Raw genomic sequence first — 22,095 nt, 5'->3', positions numbered from 1 at the left:
CTTTCCCAGTTTTACTGCCAATCGGCACCAACACAAAGGATATCTTACAATAGGTGTTTTGGGAAAATTTAAAAAACACACAGAAAGGTAGGCCCAATATCTGTAAATTGCATACATGCCATTTGTAGTGATATATTTAATCCTTCATGGTATTTCTATCTCCCGAGGGATCAGAAACAAGACAGAAGAAATCGTTGCTTCTGTGTCCTTCAAAATATAGTTCCAGTCAGCTTCCCCACTCACCATGGCTTTCTTGGCACAGCTCCGTCCTTCTGTCTCGGATGCCAAATGGAAATGGACAAAGAACACACCCTATTTCATTGTGTAAAGGAGAAGATTTGCTGCAGGGGCACTGTAGCTACTGTGAGCCCAGGTGAGATTTTTGGCTACTCGATTTGTGTTCTTACTTGATCTGATCCTTTCTTGTAACTTGCTAAATATTTTTTTTTGTGGTAGCAGAGAAGTGATGCAACAGACAAAAAGAATAGCTCCATGCACTGGAAGCTTAGCACTTCTTAAACTGGTCAAAGGGGAAGGTTTTAAACCAGGAACTCAGATTAAAAAAAAAAAAATCATGCCAAGTAAAATGCACACCAAGGCTAACGCACAGCTTCGTGGGTACGAGAGTGCCAGGACAAGCTGCTGTGGAGCGAGCAGGGAGGGTTGAGAAGGTTGGTCACACTGACTGACAGGGACTCTCTCATCGTTTGTCACATTTTGCCATGAAAGCGCCATGCAGAGGAGGAGAAAGCTGAATGGGAAGGTGTTACATGGCAAGCATTCACGGCCACAGCACCTCCTTCTGGTGACTCCGGGAGTTAGCTCTTCAGCACTGGAGCACCCCCATGCCGCTGGTGTCTCGCCTGCTGTTACCGGTTATTGGCTCTGGCACTTTGTGTTAGCACCGCATCCGACTGCAGTGCCCTACCCTCTGGGGCCTGCCCTGCTGCAGGGCCTCCACGTTCTGGGGGCCTCCCCCTCAGGGAACCCTCAATCCCTGTGCCCACTTTGCCTCAGAGACCCTACTGCCGGTCTTCATCTAGCCCCTGCCTCAGGGGCAAACTGCAGCCTGAAATGGCCACTCATCATAAGCAACGGGTGTGGACCTGTTGCCTTCTACTGCCCTGGCTGCCACCCTGCAGCCCTAGTAGCCTCAGGCCTTGTCTCATGCCCTACAGCCTGGGAGCTTGCCTGGCCAGAGCTTCCCCAGCCCTGCTCTAAGTCAGGAAACCTCTAGCTTCCCTGGCAGCTGGGTCCCTCCTGCTCCACAGCTAGAGCAAGAGCAAGTCTGTCTCCATCCCTCCAGGAGCCTTTATTTATACTGCCCTCAGCTGGGCCCTAGTTGGCTGTATCAGCCACAGCTGCTGGCTCCACAGCTCCAGTCCTCCGCCAGGGCTGGGTTTTAACTCTTAAAGGGCCAGTGCGGGGCAGATGCCCCATCACAGAAGCACTGAGAAAAAGAAGAATGTGGCCAAGTCAGGCAGGATGAGAAGGTGCACAAGAAGGAGGAGAGCCTCTCTGCCCATCTCATGCTTCCATGATCTTCAGAAACCACTCGAAGAGCTGGCCATTGTGTTAAAGTGGCCCCTTTGCTCATCTCAGGGTCTTCCCCAGGAAGTGAGATTAGAATTTACAGGCAGGGTTTGGAACATGGCTGAACTAGCAACAGTGCGGGTAACTAGTTGACCACTGGGAGAGGGGGACATAGGGGCTTTCATGGGGAGTGTTCAGCCTCCCGGGGGGATGCAGGGAAATTCCCATTCTCCATCCTATGTACTGTAGGAACCACAGAAAGCAACCAGGCACACTGCACCATCATCCCTGTCCAGGGGAAGAAGCAACAAGCTTTTTAGCCTTCATGAAAACCCAGCCTCCACCTGGAATGTAAGTCATCACAGAGCTCAGATTGCACACAAGCAGCTTGGAGACAGCTGAAATTTGTGGGTAGCACAAATGGAGCAGAATATTCCTGACCTCGGCTATCCCACAGTTTTAAGAAGCCAGCTGCTGGGCCTAAGCCATATACCCTTGAACCTCTTTAATCTGGCAACCCTGGGAAACAGAGTATGCCAGATTATGGAATTTTCCGGAACATGGAGGTCGCTGTGGAATCTGGGCATGAGGGGGAAGGGAGTGGGGTGCTTACCTGGTGCCCCGCTGCCAGGGGACACTTAGCTTCATGCTCCCCACCACTCCCAGGCACTGCCCCCTACCTCTATGGCAGCGATGGGAGCAGGCCTGGCGTGACTATTTGTGGGGCCTACTTTGAATGGGGTGCACACTGGGTCCAAGGCTCTGGCTCTACCTGCATGGGGTTGCGACGGCTGCTCCCCCAGAGATGCAAAGAGCTTCTAGGCTGGCAGCGTGGGGAAAAGAAGCCTCCCAGGGTGCCTCACCACTGGCACTCGTGACAGCCTCCTCCTCTTTTTCTGTGGGTGGGGGGTCGCACTGGGCAGGAGGGCTTCTGAGACCATGCGCAGCCTGCAGCTTCGGGATGCACCTCCAGTAGGCAGGTGGGGCTAATAATAAAATGTGGGGCCATGCAAGGGGGAACCGACTGCACTCTCCTCATGGCAGCCCTGGCTGAGAGAGAGGGGGAGTGGTACCACACAGAGACACTTCCTCCTTCCCCTGCCTGAGTCCGAACCAGGGGTGTTCCAGGATTATCTGAAGAAGTGGGCTGTGCCCACGAAACCTTATGATACCATCTACATGTTTTATTAGTCTTTAAAGTGCTACCAGACTATTTGTTGTTTTTTAAGTTTATTAAATATCCAGATCATTATCACTGTTGTTTGTACCAACAATAAGAGACTCCTCCTACTTCAGCATGGCTTCTGAGTCAGCAGAGACCTTTATGGATTCCCAACCCCTCCTGCATGACCCACTGTGTAACTGAGGCAAAGCCCTTTCCTCTCCAAAACATTATCATTGCTGCCTCAGTGACATAGGAGGCTGATTCAGGTTCTGTGGTCAATTGCCCATGGCCTTTTTTTATATGAGAAGTGTGAATTTTGTCAACATTTTGTATGGCAGTTTCATTGTGTGTCTCTGTCATCCAATGAGGGGGAACGCAGAGTGCTAAATTAATTTCACTGGAGAGACAAATAAATTCAGCTCTCTTGCTGTAAAATACACATTAATTTTGCTCTATTACTTGGTTTTTTTTAATAGGTACCGAGCCACCTCAATAATTGTAGGTTGCCTACCTAGTACAGCAGTAGTTTATGGGAACATAAACCACAGGCTAAAATAAATAAATGAAACATAAAGAACACATTGACAGCGGGAATTTTACTTCCTTTTGATTTTTGCTTTTCTAGCTGTCAAAGACAGCTCTTTGACACTATTTAAATGGAAACGATACAGGTTTGTAGGCCAAAAATCTGACTGACTTTAATGTTGTAAAAATCTGATGAGGAATGTCTCTGGATTTCAGACTATTTAGGCTTTATAACATTTTATTTAAAGTCTACAACTTTGTTTTTGAGAATGTCAGTAGAATAAACACACAAACACACTCTTGTGCTACTTTGGTGCCTCATTAGTAGGTCTTGCCATATATATGGCTCTGACTGTGCTTTCATTTACCCAGCTTTACATTGGGATAATGCAAAGCTGGGGTAAATGATTTAAGCCCTGATTCAATATATGCTGGAGTCTATGGAAGTCTTTCCATTAACTAATAAAAGTTGGACTGGAAACCTCTATAAATAAGAATGTGAGCAGAATCTGGCCTACTCTATGCAGAGCCATGATGACTCAATAGGTGACTAGGTTCTGAAAAAAATAAGGACTGAACCAAATCTTAAGTTCTGCAATGAAATGAGTCTCTGTAGAGGTTCTAAGAAGTTCAGGTAACTCTTTTCTCAACATAATATTTCATCTGAGTGTTGGCCAGCACTGGAATTGAAGGTGCTAGAGGATTATACATGGGAGGGGAGTAATTTTTCTTCTTCAGATGCAAGCATCAAATCTCGTACTAGATCGATCCTGTTCTCAGGACACTTGTTTCCAAGAATTGTGAACTCAAAACAACTCAATTGGCTTAGGTCCTCATAAACAGTTGATCCTTTGGGTGCTGGTATCTTGAATTAATTGAGCTGGAGCTAGTGCTGGTCCCATTGCATTAAATCAGCGTTTCCCAAACTGTGGTCTGCGGCCCGATACTGGACCGTGGAAAAAAATACCGGATCTCAGAAAAAATTTTGCACGAGAGCCCGCCTCGCTGTCCCCCAACCCTCAAGCTGCGCTGATGCTACCTCCAGGTACCACAGAGGTAGTGCGGGCTTCCTGCGGGGTCGGGAGGCAGGTCTGCAGCTGCGCACCAGGTCCTGGAAGTGCGCAGGCTGCTTTCCCCCCTGCCCTAACAGCCGGCGCGGTACCCAGCGGCAGATATAGGGCAGGGCGAGTGGGGCGGCTGCCCTGGGCCCCGCGCTTCAAGAAGCCCCGCGCATGCGCCGTGTCAAAGGGGGGGCCCCACAAAACCCTCATCTGCCCCTGGTGGTACCTAAAATGCCGGTCCATTGCGCGCTGAGGACTTTGTTCCCTTGCTGTCTTCCTGTGTGTGGGGGAGGGAATGGGGATCCGGGACTGGGCTGGCTCCGGCTGCTCGGGTGGCTCCGGCTGCTGTGGGGAGTGGAGGAGCAAGGCGCGCGCTGCCCAAGCAGTTGGGGCTGGTGCGGTCCGGGACTCCCCCTCCCCCCATGCAGGAAGTCATCAGGCATGCAACACACCAGCGTGTCAGGTACCACACCGCTGTTTGGGAGATGGGGGAGCAGCCCACACACTTCCTGGGCCTTGGCAGCTACAGGATCCCCAGGTCCCTGTCCCCGCCCCGACCCCACAAGTACCCTGCCCCAGCACCCACAAGCACCCTGTCCGCTGCCCCAGCACTCTGTCCCAGCACCCACAAGCACAGTTGGGGCTACATTAGTGAGTTTTGAGGGGTTTGGAGGGGTTGTGTTTTTGTATCTCACTTGTGTGGTCCCGACTGACTTTTCTGTGGGCTAAAGTTGGCCCTGGGGGGCTTTGGGAGGACCAGAAAAAATGTATTTGCATATTCATCATTTGATTAATGAATATGCAAATATGCAAATAAACATTACCGGTCCTCCAAAAGCTCGTGAATGGATTTACTTGTTCCCGGTGTCAAAAAGTTTGGGAACCCCTGCATTAAATAAACACATACAAAACAAAGAGGGAAACTTTGCTGGAGGATGCTTTGAGGAGATCTTTGGATGAACTGCTGGACGATACAATTTTTAGGCCAAAAATCTGGCCTACCTTAATATTGTAGAAATCCGAATGTATGTGCCTGTCCTGTGAAAATAATTTACTCTTCTCTGTTCTCCTTTACTGGTTGATAAGACACAAAATGAAACTGCCACACAAAGTGTTAATGAAATTCACACTTCTTATGCTAAAAAGGTCCTGGGTAACTTGAAACGTCCAGAATTTGAAACATTATGTTTTAATCTTTCCTTTCTCTTTTATTCTTGTCTATTCTTGATGTCACTGAATAATAGAAATTATGGGCCAGATCCGAAGTCCATTGAAGGAAGTGGAAAGGCTTCCAGTGACTTCACTATCATATGAGTTTGATTTTTAGAACTGATAAGCATCTGCAATTCCCAGCAATGTCAGGAAGTACTCAACACTCTTGAAAATCATGCACTTTTTGCCACACGTTCACTTGTAGACCATATCTCTTTCCAGAGGTGTCTAGCTGGCTAACAGATTTTCTGCTAAACTTCGTTGGCTGTGTTGCTACCTGATCCTTCCAAAGCCCCATTTCTCCATTTTGTCCACTTCTCCTGTACTGTCTGACATGTAGACAGAGAGTTCTCTGGGGCAGGCAGTGTTTCCTTTGTGATTGGTCTGTACAGCACCAAGCACACTGAGACCCTCATCTTTGATTGAGTCTCTTCAGTGCTTCTAACTGTTGTATCATAAATTCAGAATAATTCAGGGTATTTGTTTTGAAGATTTAGCCCATTTCCGTTTTTATTGGATTCCTAAGACTTCATCATGGCAGCAGCAAGAAATTCTTTATTGATGCTTCTCAGAGGGGTCGTCACGTGTCTGTATCTGCAAAAACAACGAGCAGTCCTGTGGCATCTAACGGATATATTTGGGCATCAGCTTTCATGGGTAAAAACCACTTGGTCAGGTGCATCTGATCAAGTGATTTTTACCCATGAAAGCTGATGCCCCAAAAAATCTGTTAGTTGCTAAGGTGCTACAGGGCTCTTTGTTATTTTTATTGATGCTGTAATTGAGGAAATAGAAATAAAATGATTTAAAATGAAATGCTGGTGCAAGTAACAGTGAGGCTTTGGGGTGTCAAGATACAATACAAGTGGCATATCCTAAAGCTGCGATTTTCAAACTTTTTTCCTCCTGACTCAGTTGAAGAAAATTGTTGATGCCTGTGACCCAATATAATTTGACTAGAGTGTGGACTCCAAGGGGGGGCTGAGGAGGAGAGCTTTGGGGTATAGGAGGGGGCTCTGGCTTTGAGGGTGTCAGGGCTGGGGCAGGAGGCGCTGACCTTGAGCAGCTTCTAATCAGCAGTGCAGCGGTGGGGGGGAAGGAGGGGGCTAAGGCAGCTTCCTGCCCCTCCTGGCACTGCAGACCATGCTGCGCCTCAGAAGCAGCAAGCAGCAGGTTCCCAGCCAATGGGAGTGCAGAATTTAGTGGGCAGGGCAGGGGCAGTGTGCGGAGCCCTGTGCTTCCCCCCTCCCTCCCGGAGCCTGGCCTCCTGTCAGCTGTTTCTGGGGTGCAGCACAGTCTGTGGTGCCAGGACAGGCAGGAAGATACTTTAGCACCCCTCACTGGTCACCTGATCCCCCTGCAGCAAGGAGACCTAGTGCCTGACATTCCAACACCCAGTACTGGGTCATCACCCCTAGTTTGAAAACCGTTGTCCTAAGGCATCCTACATGGAGGCTTAGGGCCCAGGACTAAGCAGAAAACCACCATTTGCATATCTGGGGTGGAAAAGCCTGCAGCAGAGAACCTGCCTAGGAGACTCTGCTAGACTGGAGCTATGGAGAGTGAGGACCAACACAAGATGTGTGCCTGAATTCAATCCCGCTTATGCCTTTACTCCCGCTCTGCAATGTTGTGAATGTTGGCTCGTGTGACCAGAGAGTGCCATGCAGGGAAGCAAAATACAGGACTATGTAGTACTTTAAAGTCTGGCCCACGAAAGCTCATCATCTAATAAACCATCTTGTTAGTCTTTAAAGTGCTACATAGTCCTGTATTTTGCTTAGCTACACCAGACTAACACGGCTACATTTCTATTACTATGCAGAGAAGGAGCAGGGGCTTATATCCGCTACCACTTCCAGGCTCTCTATTGACTGGCTACACAAACAGCCAATGTTTTCTCGTAAGAGGGAAGCTCTGTCTTTAGGTTAGGCTCTATTTACTCTCAAGCAGTGGAATTAAACAGCTGCATCAGTTTCAATCAGTTTGTAACATTCTGGAAGGTGGGGGAAGGGAGGCGGAGAAGAAACAAACAGAATAAGATAACATAAAAGAAAACTAAAAAGACATCAATGTTGGTCAAGTGTTAAAAGAGCAAAATCATTAAGGAGAAAGATCCATTCAGGCGTCCTTGAAGCTAATACTGTATCCCAAACAATGCCAAAGGCACACACATTGAGAACTCTAAGCAAAACCGCTGAATGCACCAGCGTTTGTATAGCAAAGTGGTGTAATGAGAAAGTTCAGTGCAACGCATCAGAGGCGATGCATGCAAATCACTATGCAGATAAGGCTGATAAAGTTTTAACAAGATAAAGCTGCCAAAAAGTTTTGCGATTCAGCCCCCGAGTAGGGACACGTATTTCATTCTCCTTGAGAACCCTGAGCGTGACGACGAGCTGCCCTTCCAAAAAACAGATAAAAGGCACAATGTAAAGTGGTGGATGCAAGTGGAGGAGTAGAAAACACGAACACCAGACTCACACGGCTACATTTCTATCACTATAAAAGATGAAGATTTTCTTATGTTGTGAGAGCCCTTATTTACTTCAAAGGTTCTACATTCATGTGCTACAATAACATAAAATGTTTAGTGGGGACTAACTGAGCCAATTACATAATTACATCATAAATTAAGGACTCAAGTCTACTTTGAAGTGGACTAAATCAGTAAATATTTTCCTTATAAGCGTCTTGAGGGAAAATTGCTAAAAATGATTGGAGAGCAGGATATCTGCAGGGACTAGCTCCTCAGAATGAGGAGCCTCTTTTTCATACTCAAATTCGTGACACACTAAATGATTACGACTGAAGCACTTATATTCAACTACTTTGGTACAAGCTGTTTAACTCGCAGGCTAATGACATTTCATTAATAGCTAATTAAAGCTTGAAATCAATCATAGGCATTTTGATCACTTTGAAATCCCACTGTTTATGTAATGGAGGGACTGCCGATCAAAATTAAATGACTTCTCCCTTTCTCTTGGTGGGGATGTACAATAACTTGCAAATGTAAGGCTCAATTCTGCATGTTGCTGAGTGCCTTCATTCACTCTCATCTCTCTGAATACACTCAGCACCCGTGGTTAGAAACAGCAGATAAATACATTCAGAGACCCAAATTATAAGCTGGAGAAGGAGATGCAAGCAACTGATTGTCCAGTGCAAGACCATAGGTTACTGGCCTTCCAAAGAACAACACTGAGACTAGGAAGGGAGAAAGCTGTCTCTGCCTTTTAAGCTTCAGAAGGAGAAGGAATAAAAGGTTGTCAGGGTAGCCTGCTTCTAAAATGACAAGCTGTACAGAGATCTTTTGCGTGCAAGGTTGATGTATAACACTTTGAAAGTGGCTTGGACTTCTCCAGCCCAGCATTACTTATTGGTTTCAGTAATTCAGATGCAAACCCATCCATTTATCACAGGAAACAGCAAACCAAACCAAAATGCCCATCAGCATTCACTAGGGTTTTTTCTCTAGTTGTTCCAGTAATTATGGGTATCCCTGAGCCAACAGTGTCCTATAATGAGATTAATTAAGCAGTCTCTTCATAGCCTTTTCCCAGCTCAGCGATGGACTAGGATTCTCCTGTGTCCAGAAGAAACTTGTGTACATGTACACAGGAAGAAAATGGATATGAAAAAAGAGAAAGGCCACTCAATAGTGTGTGTTTAATGAAGAAAAAGACACTGGGCTAGTTTGATAGAAATGAAGCCTTCAGAAATTGCTGACTCACCTTTTAATATATTTAGTCATACAGATAGCTGAAGACTCTGTTTGTGCCCATTGCAGATAAAGTGCTGGGAAGACAGTTATAAAATGAAGGGACATTTATTTCTCTTACTAAGATCTGCACTGTGCTGCCACGGCTGGTGAATCTTATCTCTAAGGCCGTTCTTGGGAATAAAGCATTTAGCCTTTTATAACTAGAGCTTGTTACAAAGCGGCTAACAGTGGATTCAATTATACGCCGAGGCATGAGAGGGGAAAAGTGAAAGGCAGGAGTGTGTGCACACAAGTAAAAACATGTTGTGCTGTTATCCGTAGGGAGCAGGTTCACGGAACAATTCAGAGGAAACCTCGCTGCCCGAGGCAGGAGCGAATTTTCGCGTGGGACATTTTCAGACCTGTCGTCAGGGCTGGCGACAGACTTTGCCAGATCCTGGGCAATGTGTATATGTGTGTGGGGGAAAGTGTGTGGGGGGAGAGGCTCAGTTCCAGGCTCCCTGGAAGGGGTGCGGTCTTGGGTGGAAGGGGTTGGGCTAAAGGCAGCCAGCGCTCAGCACCGCTAGGACCACCCAATGTGGAGCTCCAGCAGTGATTTAAAGGGCCCAGGGCTCCAGCTGTTGCTGTTGCCATGGTAGTGGTGGCAGCCCAGAACTTTATGCTATACTCGGGGGCGACGTCTACACTGGCCCCTTTTCCGAAAGGGGCATGCTAATTTTCAACTTCAGAATAGGGAAATCCGCGGGGGATTTAAATATCCCCCGCGGGATTTAAATAAAGATGTCCGCCGCTTTTTTCTGGCTTGGGGAAAAGCCGGAAAAAAGCGTCTAGACTGGCCCGATCCTCCGGAATAAAGCCCTTTTCCGGAGGATCTCTTATTCCTACTTGGGGAAAAGCCAGAAAAAAGCGGCGGACATCTTCATTTAAATCCCGCGGGGGATATTTAAATCCCCCACGGATTTCCCTATTCTGAAGTTGAAAATTAGCATGCCCCTTTCGGAAAAGGGGCCAGTGTAGACGTAGCCCCATTGTCCAGCTGCGTGACAAAGGTTATTCACTTCTCTTCAAGGTTCTCCATCTTGTCTATTTAAATTGTAAGCTCATCAAGGCAATAACTGTCTCTTAGCGTATGTCTACACTTGCTCCCCAGTTTGGATTAGGGATGCAAGTGGAGCATACGGAACTTGCTAATGAAGTGCAGAATTTAAATATCCCACACTTAATTCGCATATTCGCGGCCGGCCGCCATTTTGGATTCGGGGTCTTGCGAAATAAGTTGTCCCGTATAGATGCATTATTCCGAGAGAAAACCCTTCTCTCAGAATAACTGTTATTCCTCGTGCAATGAACTAGGGAGCAAGTGTAGACATACCCTTACTGGGTATCTGTACAGTGCGTAGCACAATGCGAGTTCTAGGTGCTACCATTATATAAATACAGGTTGAACCTCTCTAGCCTGACACTCTCTGGTCTGATAACATCCCTGGTCCGGCATGATTTTAGCTGGACATCCACTTATCATATGTGTAGCGAAGTTTGTTTATTGCCACCAGTCCTGGCACTCAGTGTTCTGTGCTGTTATTTAGCTCTAGCTTATTCCTCAATATCTTCTAAGAGCCCAGTACACAGTGGAAGTGTTGGTAATGCTGCTAGACAATATTGACCTCCCATGGTCTGGTAAATTCTCTGGTTCGGCACCGGTCAGGTCCCAAGAATGCTGAACTAAAGAGGTTCAATCTGTGATAATCTAACAACTCATAGCACCAAACTGATTTGGGCACCATGCCACAGATTACAGAGATGAATCTGGCCCTTTCAGCTGTAGAGCAGAATAATTTTAATAACAACAGTTAATTCAGGAACATCAATTAAAAACAATCGTTCTTTATTGCACTGGCTTCCAGTCCAGCAAGTGGCCTGACACCTTCTTATGTCTAGTGCAAGCCTGACAGCTCTCCTGAGCAAGCATCCCTGTCTCTGACACCGAGTCATTGTGTGACCCTGTCCATGTCACTTTACACCCTTCCATCTCAGTTTCTCTGATCTGTGAGTGTATATAATAGCGAGAAATGTAGTTAATACTTACTACCCACAATGGAATTGTGAGGGTTAAGTGTTGTAAGACACTTGGAGAGCCTTAGATGAAAGGCAATATATAAATATAATGGACAGATGAAGCAGGCATGATTAAAGAAGGTGAAAACTGCAAACATCCTTGTGCCCGAAGGGGCAAATGCACCAGGAATTTACCCTAGGAGAGAGCAGGCAGGACTACAGCTAATCCCACCCACAAATCCCATGAGGAGATGGAAGCTTTAAAAACTATCTCAATAAATGCTCCCTCTTCTGTGAGGTCAAGTGGTGGAAAGGCTATTGCTACAGCCTTTGGATTGGTTCTTGTTAGTCATGTTTATTACTGTAGTACCCAGGAACCACCATTGTGCCAGGGGCTGTACAAACAAATTAGATCTAACACATGAATTATTCTGCCAGTTACTTTTTCTGCTGGAAACCTTGGATTGTTCCAAGCAGAACTGACACCTGGCTTTATTCCAAATGTGCAGGCAGCCTTAAGGACTCCGGTTCAGGATCAATTCAATGTTCAGGCAGCAGCACCGGTACCAAAAAGCGAGGCAGGAGGAGGTACCTGCTGTTTTATTATAAAAGGATCATTTATTACTCATGAAAGCACATGAGGTATCAAGCGTCTCATCTTGATTAATGATACTAATTAAACTAATGGGTGCAAGTGATTTTACAGTGGATATTTGTATAAAGTTTTGCTTTGTTTTGCAAATGGCAGCCGGGACATACTGCCCTGTCAGCTTCCATCCGTCATGTTACATCACTCTGTGGGAGTCATCTTTTTAAGGTCATAAAAACAAAGCTCCTCATTCCACCCCCAACCCTGTTTTCCACTGCATGTTACAGGTCAGGGTTTCAAATGTATGGAGGGTAGTGACCATAGGCCAACTTATAGCAAGAAGAAAGATGGTCTTGTGGTTAAGACCATGCTCATAGTCCCAAGCGGTTTGAGTTGCGCCTCTATCACACTAACCTTCTTGGATAGCATTTGGCAAGACTCTTCATAGAATTGTAAGACTGGAAGGAACCTTGAGAGGTCATCAAGTCCAGGCCCCTGCACTCAGGCAGGACCAAGCACTGTCTAGACCAGGCCTGACAGGTGTTTGTCTAACCTTAAAGATCTCCAGTGATAGCGATCCCACCACCTCCCTAAGCAGTGCTTTTTTTGTGATGGTACAGCCCGTTACGGCATATCATCACCTATTTTCCCAGCACACAGCAAAGGAATAGCATTTCCCCCAGCACGTACCGGCACCTGTTTTCCTGGCGTCGCTCGTCTCCTGACAGAAGCCTGCTTGGGATGCAAGGCATTTTTTTGCCAGCTCCCAACGCGGCGTTTTGGCTCTTAAAGGGGCTGCGACTGCATCTCGGCCCCTCCCCCCTTTTTTTTCTTGCTCAACAAGTATGAGCCTGGAGTACTGACACCTTTTTTCTTACAAAAAAAGCACTGTCCCTAGGCAATTTATTCCGGTGGTCATCTCTCTTTGTGTAAACTGGGAATTGGACTGGTTCTTTCGTATGTTTTGTCTTTGTGTATTGTAAGGTCTTTGGAACAGGAACTGTCTTTTTTAAAGATACAGTGTCTAACATAATGGAGCCCCAAACTCAGTTGAGCTCTGTGACTGATGCTATTGTAGCACCAAACCCAGGTCCTCTGGAGCTTAGTGCATGAGCCTCTACAGCTTGAGCTAAAATTCAGCTGACTCTCAGCTAAGGCAGTAGAGGAGACACATTCCTTCTTTCTGTAGGTGGTCTAAGTGCCACTACCTGGGACAGTGAACCACACCCAGCAGGTGTGTTGATTACACTATAAGACTCATAGTAACACCAGGCAATTGCACATCTAATTATGGTGACTAAACATGCAAATTAAGTAACTGTGAGTTGAAATTAGGCATGCAGTTTTGTGCATGTTATCCTAGGCCCTGGAAGTATATGAATGCTTTCAGGTAGAATTTGTTATTCTTATTTTTTTGTTTACAGGGGACCATCAACCATAGAGCAATGTAACTACTGACCATGTAATTACATTGTAAGGCAAGTTCCACATGGTGACAGGGTAAATAAAATACAAGGTTATTTTTTTCCTGCTGTGTAAGGGAAACAGTTATTATGACATCTTACTGCTGCACATTATGTAGTAATTATGATTTCAATAACTTGGTAACTTTGAGGATTATTACCAAGTGCCAAGGAATAGGAAAGTATTAAATACTGTAGTTATGTGTGCAAGCAATCGTGGAAACCAAAGATCAAAAAAGCAACCGTCATGGCTGTTCCCTGTAGTGCAGTTTCCAAAATATATTCATGCTGTTCAGCCTATGCTTTCCCTTTCTAAATTTTTATCTCGTTATGCCTAGTTATAATTGCTTGCACCACACTAATAAGCTTTCTCCTTCCTTTGTGTTTATACCCACAGTTATTTTCATTTTTTTAGATGAGATCGTTTTTATTTAATTCGCAACAATATTTCACAAATATTATTTTCAATACAGGTTGAACCTGTCTAGTCCGAGACTCTGGTCTTGCAACATCCATGGTCTGGCATGATTTTAGTTAGCTGGATGTCCACTTATCAAGGGTGTGGCCAAGTTTCCTGCGGTCCCATAAAGTTTGTTTACAGCCACCAGTCCTGGCTCTCAGTGTTCTGTGCTGCTATTTAGCTCTACTTGACCCCTAAATGTCTTTTAAGAGCCCAACAAGCAGTGGAAGTATTGGTAATGCTGCTGGATAATATTGACCTCCTGTGGTTTGGCAAATTCTCCTCTTTGGCACCGGCCAAGTCCTGTTTGTGCCAGATGAGAGAGATTCAACCTATGCTCCACTTCTACCCCCCTCAAAAAAATTTGAAACTCAGTGTTTGGTAAATGAAATAATTTAATACAAATATGCTACATATATTTAAAGTAGACATCTTTCTGTACACTGAAAAATGTTGACAGTCTACTATTAAAAAAATCCTCCTCAAAAGGCTATTTTGCAATTAGAGAAAGCCTCTAGTTGGAATGAGTGATGACTAGACATGCTAAAGTTATATATATATATATATAATTTTTACAGCTCTAAATTAATTCTCCCTACATAAAATCACTGGACTGGATTTTGTTTATGCTGCTTGAACTCCCTGACTTTGCTGGAGTCACTCCAGATTTATACTGGGGTAAATGGAATTGGAATCTGAGCCAATATCTTCAAGTGACAACCACCTGGGTCTTAAAAATGTGTTAAGCAGCAGAATTTCTTAGTGATCCCCCTCCTATTATTCTGGTACAATCTGTGGTACCAGGATGCTATGCAATATACTGTTGGAGAAAAGATTTGGTCTTGTGTTAATGGAGATAAATATCTGATCTTTGGAACATAGTGATGAGGGCGGGGAAGACTGGACATGAAGGCCTGTGCTTCAGCCTCATGGCAGAAATGGGTAACTTTAGATCAGTGAGGAGCAACCGAGGCTAGTGACTGGGCCTCATGAGTGGCCTCCTTCATCTCAATGGGCCTCAAGATTGTTGTAAGCAAGACGATCTCCCAGGGTAGGGTAGTTTTGCTCACAGCGCTTGCGTGCCTAGAGTTTAAGGGGTGTGCCGACTGAACCGTAGCAGCACATTTCGATGCCGAGGAGGAGCAGGGCTCTCAGTGTTCTGTGCAATCAGAACACACCTCATTTCATGTACCCTTGCTTTAAGTGCATGTCACTTTAGTAATACCTGCCTGTGGAATGTGATGCTATGTCAGCTGACCAGGATGAGGACAATCTAGCCTAGTGGTCAGACTGGGCATCAGACAGAGTCAGTGTTAGTAGTTGGAAGCAGAAACAGAAGCCAAGGGTCAAGCTGAAGGTCAAGGACTCGAGCAAACAAGGTAGCAGGTAGCCAAGGCAAAGGTCAGACAGAGACAAAACTGGGTGCAAGGTAGGGGCAGCAGGAATGAGGTTACACAGCAACTGGCACAGGAATTGATGAGCATAGAGCAGCCAGCCATCTGCTGCTGCTGGCTTCAGAGCTGGCGTGCTGCTCCCTGTAGCCAATCAGGTGGCGTGGTCAATCAGGTGACATGGCCAATCAGATGACATGGCCAATGCTGCAGGCCAGCTGTACTGATGAGGCTGACTGAAGACTAGATCCATTAAAGGTCCTGATTCCTGACATGTTGCCTCTGTATGTTGTTCGCTGGAACCTTGGTGGCCTAGCAAAATAATCTCCAGGAACAGGAAGCCAGGGAAAATCAGACACGGCCCATCACCCAAAAGCTCTGCAAGGTAGGGAGAGAGCAACCATGCACACCTACATGGGTAGGAGAGCTTATTGAAGGTCAGTGAATCATTCATGGTAGTCAAATGGGCAAAGGGAAGGAGCGTTCAGTGTCAGGATGGAGACGTAAAGCAGAAGTGTACAGCTGTCACGATTCATGCAAGTCTGAGTGTGATGTGGAAATTTAGGCCATTGTCATTGGTCATCACAGTCCCCGGCATAGGAGCTTTATCCTTTTGGAGCCAGTCTCGTAAAGGAGCCTTGCAATGTCATTCATACCGATTGCTTTCCTACCTTTGCAAATTTGTGCATGTGAGGAGGCACTGAGCATAGACTATTGGGCATTTATTGCCCCCCAACCGGTGCTTACTGTCCACCTACCACTTCTGAGCATGCAAACAGAAGCACATGAAAATACTGTGGTCCCCATTCAAGACTCGCCTTTCAAAAGGTGTCCCTGTAAGTTTGCACAAATCTGCTCCCTTTAAAGACACACAACTCATTACAACTACTTAGTGTGATAGTTATAGGGGAACAAAGACCCAGGAAGTCACCTTGTTTTTCATCACTTGGATGTCTGTTGAAGAAACTAAATAGATAGGACCAGATCCTCATGGAAGTCAATGGAGATATGCCAATTTACATAATGCAACAGACCTAACATTTCCTGACTGTGTAGTGCTTGATATGAATAAAACAGCATGCTTTTTTTTACCCTCTCTAGCCCTTCCATTCAATTTTTAATTATTATTTGGGGTAATCTTCAATATGTTTCTGCTGCATTTATGAAATGGCCCATCTCTGATGGATAATTTAACACCTGCAAATTCTCAACACTGTTAACCTTAGTCTAGCGAATAAAGGCTTTGCCATATGGTTAAAAGACTGTGAGCTCAAATCTAATTGGGGCTGAGTTGTTAGTGACGTGTATATACCGGATGTGTTTTCATTTCACAGTAGAGCAGACCATAGAATTATAGAAATATAGGACTAAAAGGGACGTTGGTAGTTCATCAAGTGGTTTTCAAACTTTTTTTCTCATGCTCCAGTTGAAAAAAATGGTTGATGCTCGCGTCCCAACATCATTTAACTAGAGTGTAGGCTCCAGGGTGGGGATGAAGATGAGAGCTTGGGGCTCTCGGAGAAGGCACTGGTTTTAGAGGGGGTTAGGGATGGGGCAGGAGGGGCTCACCTTCAGTGGCTCTTGGTCAGCGGTGCAGCGGGGGCGCTAAGGCAGCTTCCTGCCTCTCCTGGCACCGCAGACCACGCTGCACCCCAGAAGCAGCCAGCAGCAGGTTCCCAGCCAATGGGAGTGCAGAGCTAGTGTTCAGGGCCAGGGCAGTGCATGGAGCCCTGTGTGCTCTCTCCCTCCCCCATATGGGAGCTGGGCCTATTGCCACCACTTTGGGGGAACGGCACAGTCAGTGGTGTCAGGACAGGCAGGGAGCTGTCTTAGTATCCTCACTGGTCACCCGATCACCCTGTGGCAATGAGAGACAGTGCCTGACATTCCACCACCCAGTACTGGGTCGTGACCCCTAGTTTGAAAACTGCTGGCCTAGGCCAATCCCCTGCTCTGAACAGGACTGAGAATTATCTAGACCATCCCTAATAGGTGGGTGATTATCCTGTTCTTAAAATCTCCCATGAAGGATGCTCCACATCATAATCTTATTCAGGAGATTAAAATGCTATACAACAATAGGAAAAAATCTCTTACAAGTTAGTAAGTCTGTGGCACATTGCTTCATCATCCCCCGTGAGTGCAGGATAACTAGTACAGTAATGCCGTGACGTTGGGGTTACTGATTATCCTTTCAGAGAAAGCAAACTAGAATAAATAAGTCCTGGATGTTTGTTTTTGCATGTGCCCAGAAAGCATCTTCTCAGCCAGTCAAATCCGATACTGTAACTAATTTGGGTTTATTTTATTATCTTAGATTCGTTCCCCGAAAGGGACTGATATGCATAGCCCAGAGAAATCAATGCAAGTCTTTCCACGGTCTCCAGTGAGCATTGGATGAGGCTCTAAATTGCCTAACCTTCCCTCTCAGCATATGTACAATATAAAAACCCTCATTAATCTTACACCATAAACCAGTATCAAATGGCAAACTCTTACCCAGACAATCAGGACTACCAATCTATTGCCTCTTTAAACTCTCCTTAACCAATCCTTTTCTTGAACACCAGGGAGAAAAGCAAGATCTTACCACGTGACCCAAAAGCCAACCAATCCGGGCTCTCTGGGACCAAACGGTGGGGCTGCGTCTACACTGGCATGATTTTGCGCAAATACTTTTAACGGAAAAGTTTTTCCGTTAAAAGTATTTGCGCAAGAGAGCGTCTATACTGGAATGTGCCTTTGCGCAAAAGATTTGCTTTTGTGCAAAAGCATCCGTGCCAGTGTAGACGCTCTCTTGCGCAAGAAAGCTCCGATAGCCATTTTAGCCATCGGGCTTTCTTGCGCAAGAAATTGATGTTACCTGTGTACCCTGACCTCTTGCTCAAGAATACTTACGCAAGAGGACTTATCCCTGAGTGGGAGCGTCAGAGTATTTGCGCAAGAAGCACTGATTTCATGCAGTAGAACATCAGTGTTCTTGCGCAAATACTCGTGGCCAGTGTAGACAGGAGGCAAGATTTTGCGCAAAAGTGGCCGCTTTTCGCAAAATCTTGCCAATGTAGACACAGCCTGGGCATAATTTCTAGAATCAAGGGTAATTCATCAAAAATCTCTTACCATCAGCTCCATGGGCAGGGGGGGAATGTAGGGTTGGGGGAAGCTAGCCCCCAGACCTGCCTCTTCTGCTTGAGGCCTACCCCCCACGGGAGTAGGGGTGTTAGCTAGTGTGTAATTGAATAGTTGTGTATCCGCATCACATTTTAGCCATTACATGACTATTTGACAGTCCTCAGAGGCAGTGTTCTCCCAAGGAGACCCTTGCCATCCCATGCTGCTGCCTCTGTGTCAGAGGCAGCAGCATTGAGGGGGTAGGAGGAGACAGCAGGGAGCTGGTCAATGAGGGGAGCCAATTTGAAAACCAGCTTTCTGGGCAGACTGGCTACCTGCTGCCCTGTGCTGCTGCCTCCGATATCAAGGCAACAGCATGGGGTGGCAGCATCCCCTGTTCATAGGGGCTCTGAGCTCCCCACAGACAGAGGCTACTCTGCAGCAGCAGCCCCTATCCATGGAGGGTCTGAGCAGAGAGCTCTGACCCCCCATGGACAGGGGCTGCTGCTGTGGAGGAGCATCTGTCCACCAAGGCCCAGGCTTGCTGCAGACAGGGACTACTCTGTGGGATGCTAAAGCAGCCTCTGTCCATGGGAAACACAGATCCCCTGCAGACAGGAGCTGCTGCCATGGAGCAGCCTCTATCCCTGGTGAGCGTGAGCCCACAGCAGCCTCCCCTGCCTTCTGCCCCCTGCACTGCTGCCTCTGAAAGAGGTAGCAGTGAGGTGGGGGGATCAGGCAGCTCTGCCTCCTGCCTCCCTCCCTGCCTCTGCAGGAAGGAGCAAGGTGGGGGGAGGTGGGTATGTGGAGAGCTGGCTTAAAAGCCACCTCCCATATGTATCAGCTCCTGCCTGATGCCTTCACTCTCCGTGCTGCTGCCTATGTATCAGAGGCAGCCGTGCGGGAGTGTGGTGGGGGCACCATCTCCCGTATCCTCCTCTTGCTGCCTCTTATGCAGAGGCAGCCCTGGGGGGAGGGGGCGGGGAAGAGTGTGTGTAGTCAACAGGATTAACTGACAAACCCAGGCTTATTGGTTAATCGTGTAGTCGTCTACACATTGTCATCCCTACATGGGAGCCAAGCCTACCCCCCTACCACGGGGACAAGCCTTCAGCCCCCCCCCATAGGAGCCTCCCCAGCCCCAGAGCCCTGTGAGGGTGGCCCAAGCTCCCCCTTCCCTGGATCATTGGGAGGGCGGATAGCACGCAGCTCAAGCCTCCCTGGGACTGGAGCATGGGTAGGACAGGTAGCACAAAGCCCAAGCTTCCTCTTCCCCAGAGCACAGGGAAGGAGGGTGAGCAGCACGCAGCGCCAGCCTTCCCAGCCAGTCTGGAGCACAGGAAGGGTGCACTGCTCCAGCCTCAGTGCGGCCGAGGCCCAGGAGCCGTGCCGAAGCTGGGGGTGGAGTGTGGGTGGGGCCATGTCTCCCAGCTGGGGAAGGCCTTGCCCCTTTGTGAACTGTTCGCCTGGCCTCGCCATGGTCGCCTACAAAGAGAGGCCAGATGTAAGGCAGACAGGGTCCAAACCCTAGGTCAAACCCAGCTCCTTGAATCGCATTCAGAAGCCAAAGGGGAACCAGCAGTGATCACAGCGCCCAGGCGTAGTGTGCTCCCCTGGGAGAACTGGGTCACTCCATCCTGCAGTGAAGTTACTGCAAGGCCATCACCCATGTCTCCATGGTGAGCCCTGTGATGGACAAGGACAGAGATGCTCAAAAAATCTCTAGTGCACCCTCGATCGGCTCCAGCGCCACCTTCCAGTCCAGGATATCTTACGCAGATGGCAGACCCCAAAGGAACAGCTTTGACATCGCTGCAGAGAAAGGCTTGGCTAAGCAGCCAGGCAGGGAGGGCCATGTCCCTCCAAGGAAAAGCAAGTGGGAAACGAACACGGTCGCAAATTATGCCGCTTGCTTTGAGCCAGAAAAGAAATCCTTTAGCAAACATTCTTGGCCTGGGAAGATCAATGGCAGGTCAAATACCACTTAGACCCATGTATGATATTGGCACACTCTTGGCGTAGTGCTCAGAAAGAAGAAAGCCGGCTGATTCATTCTGAACAGGAGGCAGCTAATTCTGAGCCCATAAATCACAGGTTGCGGGGAATCCTGAACCCGCAGTTCATTCTTATCAGTGGTTTCCAGGTCGTTGCTTGCTGTCAATAGCTCCCTGCTTGATATGGAAAGACACATTATTCACAGAGAGAGACACCTGCGTTATATATATTTGCAAGTCTTTCATTTTGAGGAAGGCTAGCTCCCCAGTGGTTATAATGGGCATTTAAGTCAAGCAATCTGCTGATATACCCCAGCTGAAGGTCTGCACCAGCATTCTTAAAGGCACCACTGTTGATTTTCTCCTGTCGTTTTCCTGCAGGAAAGCAATATTGAAAAGCGATGTTTAAAATATTTGTTAATACTGATGTGGCATTTTCCCCAAGGTGCCCATGTCCTGAAGCAAGTCTGATAGATGTACACACCTACATTAGGGCTGTGATGAACACACAGCTCATCATCTGATTATAGAAGGTCCTGCCAGTTTTGCTCTCTTCTTCTTCCTGTAAATCAGAGTCTGAATGTAGTGGGGTATAAAATAATGACCAGCTCTGTTTCATGCCAATGCACTTGGCAAAATAGGTCACTATCATTATCCCTATTTTACAGAAGGGAAAACTGAGGCTGAGATAGAGGCAATGATTTGCCCAGAGTCACCCAGACACCAGGTCTTCTGAGTCCTGCTCTGGTGCTCTATCCACCAGAGGCTACAATGCCTCCCCTATGCTGAGGAGGACGAGTGACCCAGCTACCAATGATCACTGGGGTAATTCCACAATGCCATGAAAGGGCCACCAGCAAGGAAGTTAACATCAGCAACACTAGCTCTAAATCAGCTAATCATCATGGAGGTAAAGATCCCACCCGTACCCTTGTCTGCTGTCCACCCCCTTAGCCCTTTGTCAAGAAGCCTCCAAGCACTTTTTAGTGACAGCAGCAAACTTGACAGGTACCGGGATACCCCACAGTGTTACATACCTTTCTCCTTCTGTCATTGTAATATGTGAAAAAAGAGGGATGCTGAAAAGGCATTTGATCATGCTGGATTTGTGCCCTTGCATGGCTTTTCTGAAAGCACTCTTGTGGCGAGAGGAAGGCTACGGAGACTGGGGGAGTTTTCACAGAGCCCAGGAGAGTTGTCTAGGAGTGAAAGGGCAGCCAGGCCAGGAGTGACATATCAATGTTTCCATCTGTCAGGTCAGCTCAAAGCAGCTCAGGATCGCTGAGCTTAAGATTGAACGGCCCTGGACCGGGCTGGCAAGAGCTGTGTGATACAGCTGATCGCATGCCTCTCGCCCACAGCGGCGCCATGGGCCTGATTGCCGACCTGGGTAGCTTGGCATGTGGCGGGTGTGCAAAGGGAGTGGACCAGTCACATCAAAGTGGAAGGATGGGAGGCAGGCCTCAGGAAAAGCAACCCACGGGAGCCCCAGGACTGCTTCTTTGTTCTTATGTAGTGGTCTTGCTACAGCCCTCCCTGGTTTCTCTTTAGGTATGCAAGTTACACTCATTTCACACACCCATAGACCCCCAGATCGGCGAGAGGCTCACAGCTTCGCCACAAACATCAGGGGTGGGCGATAAAACAGCGGTGGTTCCCTGGGGTTAGCTCCTGGTGGGCTGCCGCTGTTATATTTACTTGTGCCTCCACAGATACAGGCAACTGCAGCTCCTGTTGGCCTTGGATCACTGTTCCCAGCTAACGGGAGCTGCAGGAAGTGGCGTGGACTGGGACACAACTTCCTGCAGC

General features: G+C 47.3%; 3 long non-coding RNA genes across 4 annotated transcripts in view; 1 reads left to right on the top strand and 2 right to left on the bottom strand.

Annotated features, from left to right (window-relative positions):
* The window catches only part of LOC112546296 (uncharacterized), a 174,943-nt gene that overhangs the window by 84,886 nt on the left and 67,962 nt on the right, over positions 1 to 22,095 (bottom strand). The window lies entirely within an intron of this gene.
* LOC142818836 (uncharacterized) overlaps positions 1 to 22,095 on the top strand; it is a 66,922-nt gene that overhangs the window by 16,152 nt on the left and 28,675 nt on the right. For both annotated transcript variants that reach the window (XR_012896489.1, XR_012896488.1), the window contains exon 2: positions 168 to 373. This is a non-coding gene — a long non-coding RNA (uncharacterized LOC142818836). The remainder of the gene's footprint in view (positions 1 to 167; positions 374 to 22,095) is intronic.
* On the bottom strand, positions 20,428 to 22,011 carry LOC142818837 (uncharacterized). Its single transcript, XR_012896490.1, has 3 exons — positions 21,324 to 22,011; positions 20,771 to 20,848; positions 20,428 to 20,661 (listed from the first exon to the last, which is right to left on the bottom strand). It is a non-coding gene; the product is annotated as an uncharacterized LOC142818837 (long non-coding RNA).

Source organism: Pelodiscus sinensis, chromosome 18 (genome assembly GCF_049634645.1).
Source record: "Pelodiscus sinensis isolate JC-2024 chromosome 18, ASM4963464v1, whole genome shotgun sequence".
Classification (NCBI taxonomy): Eukaryota; Metazoa; Chordata; order Testudines; family Trionychidae; genus Pelodiscus; species Pelodiscus sinensis.
Note: the sequence above shows the minus strand (reverse complement) of the source record. Positions and strands in the feature narration are given on the sequence as shown.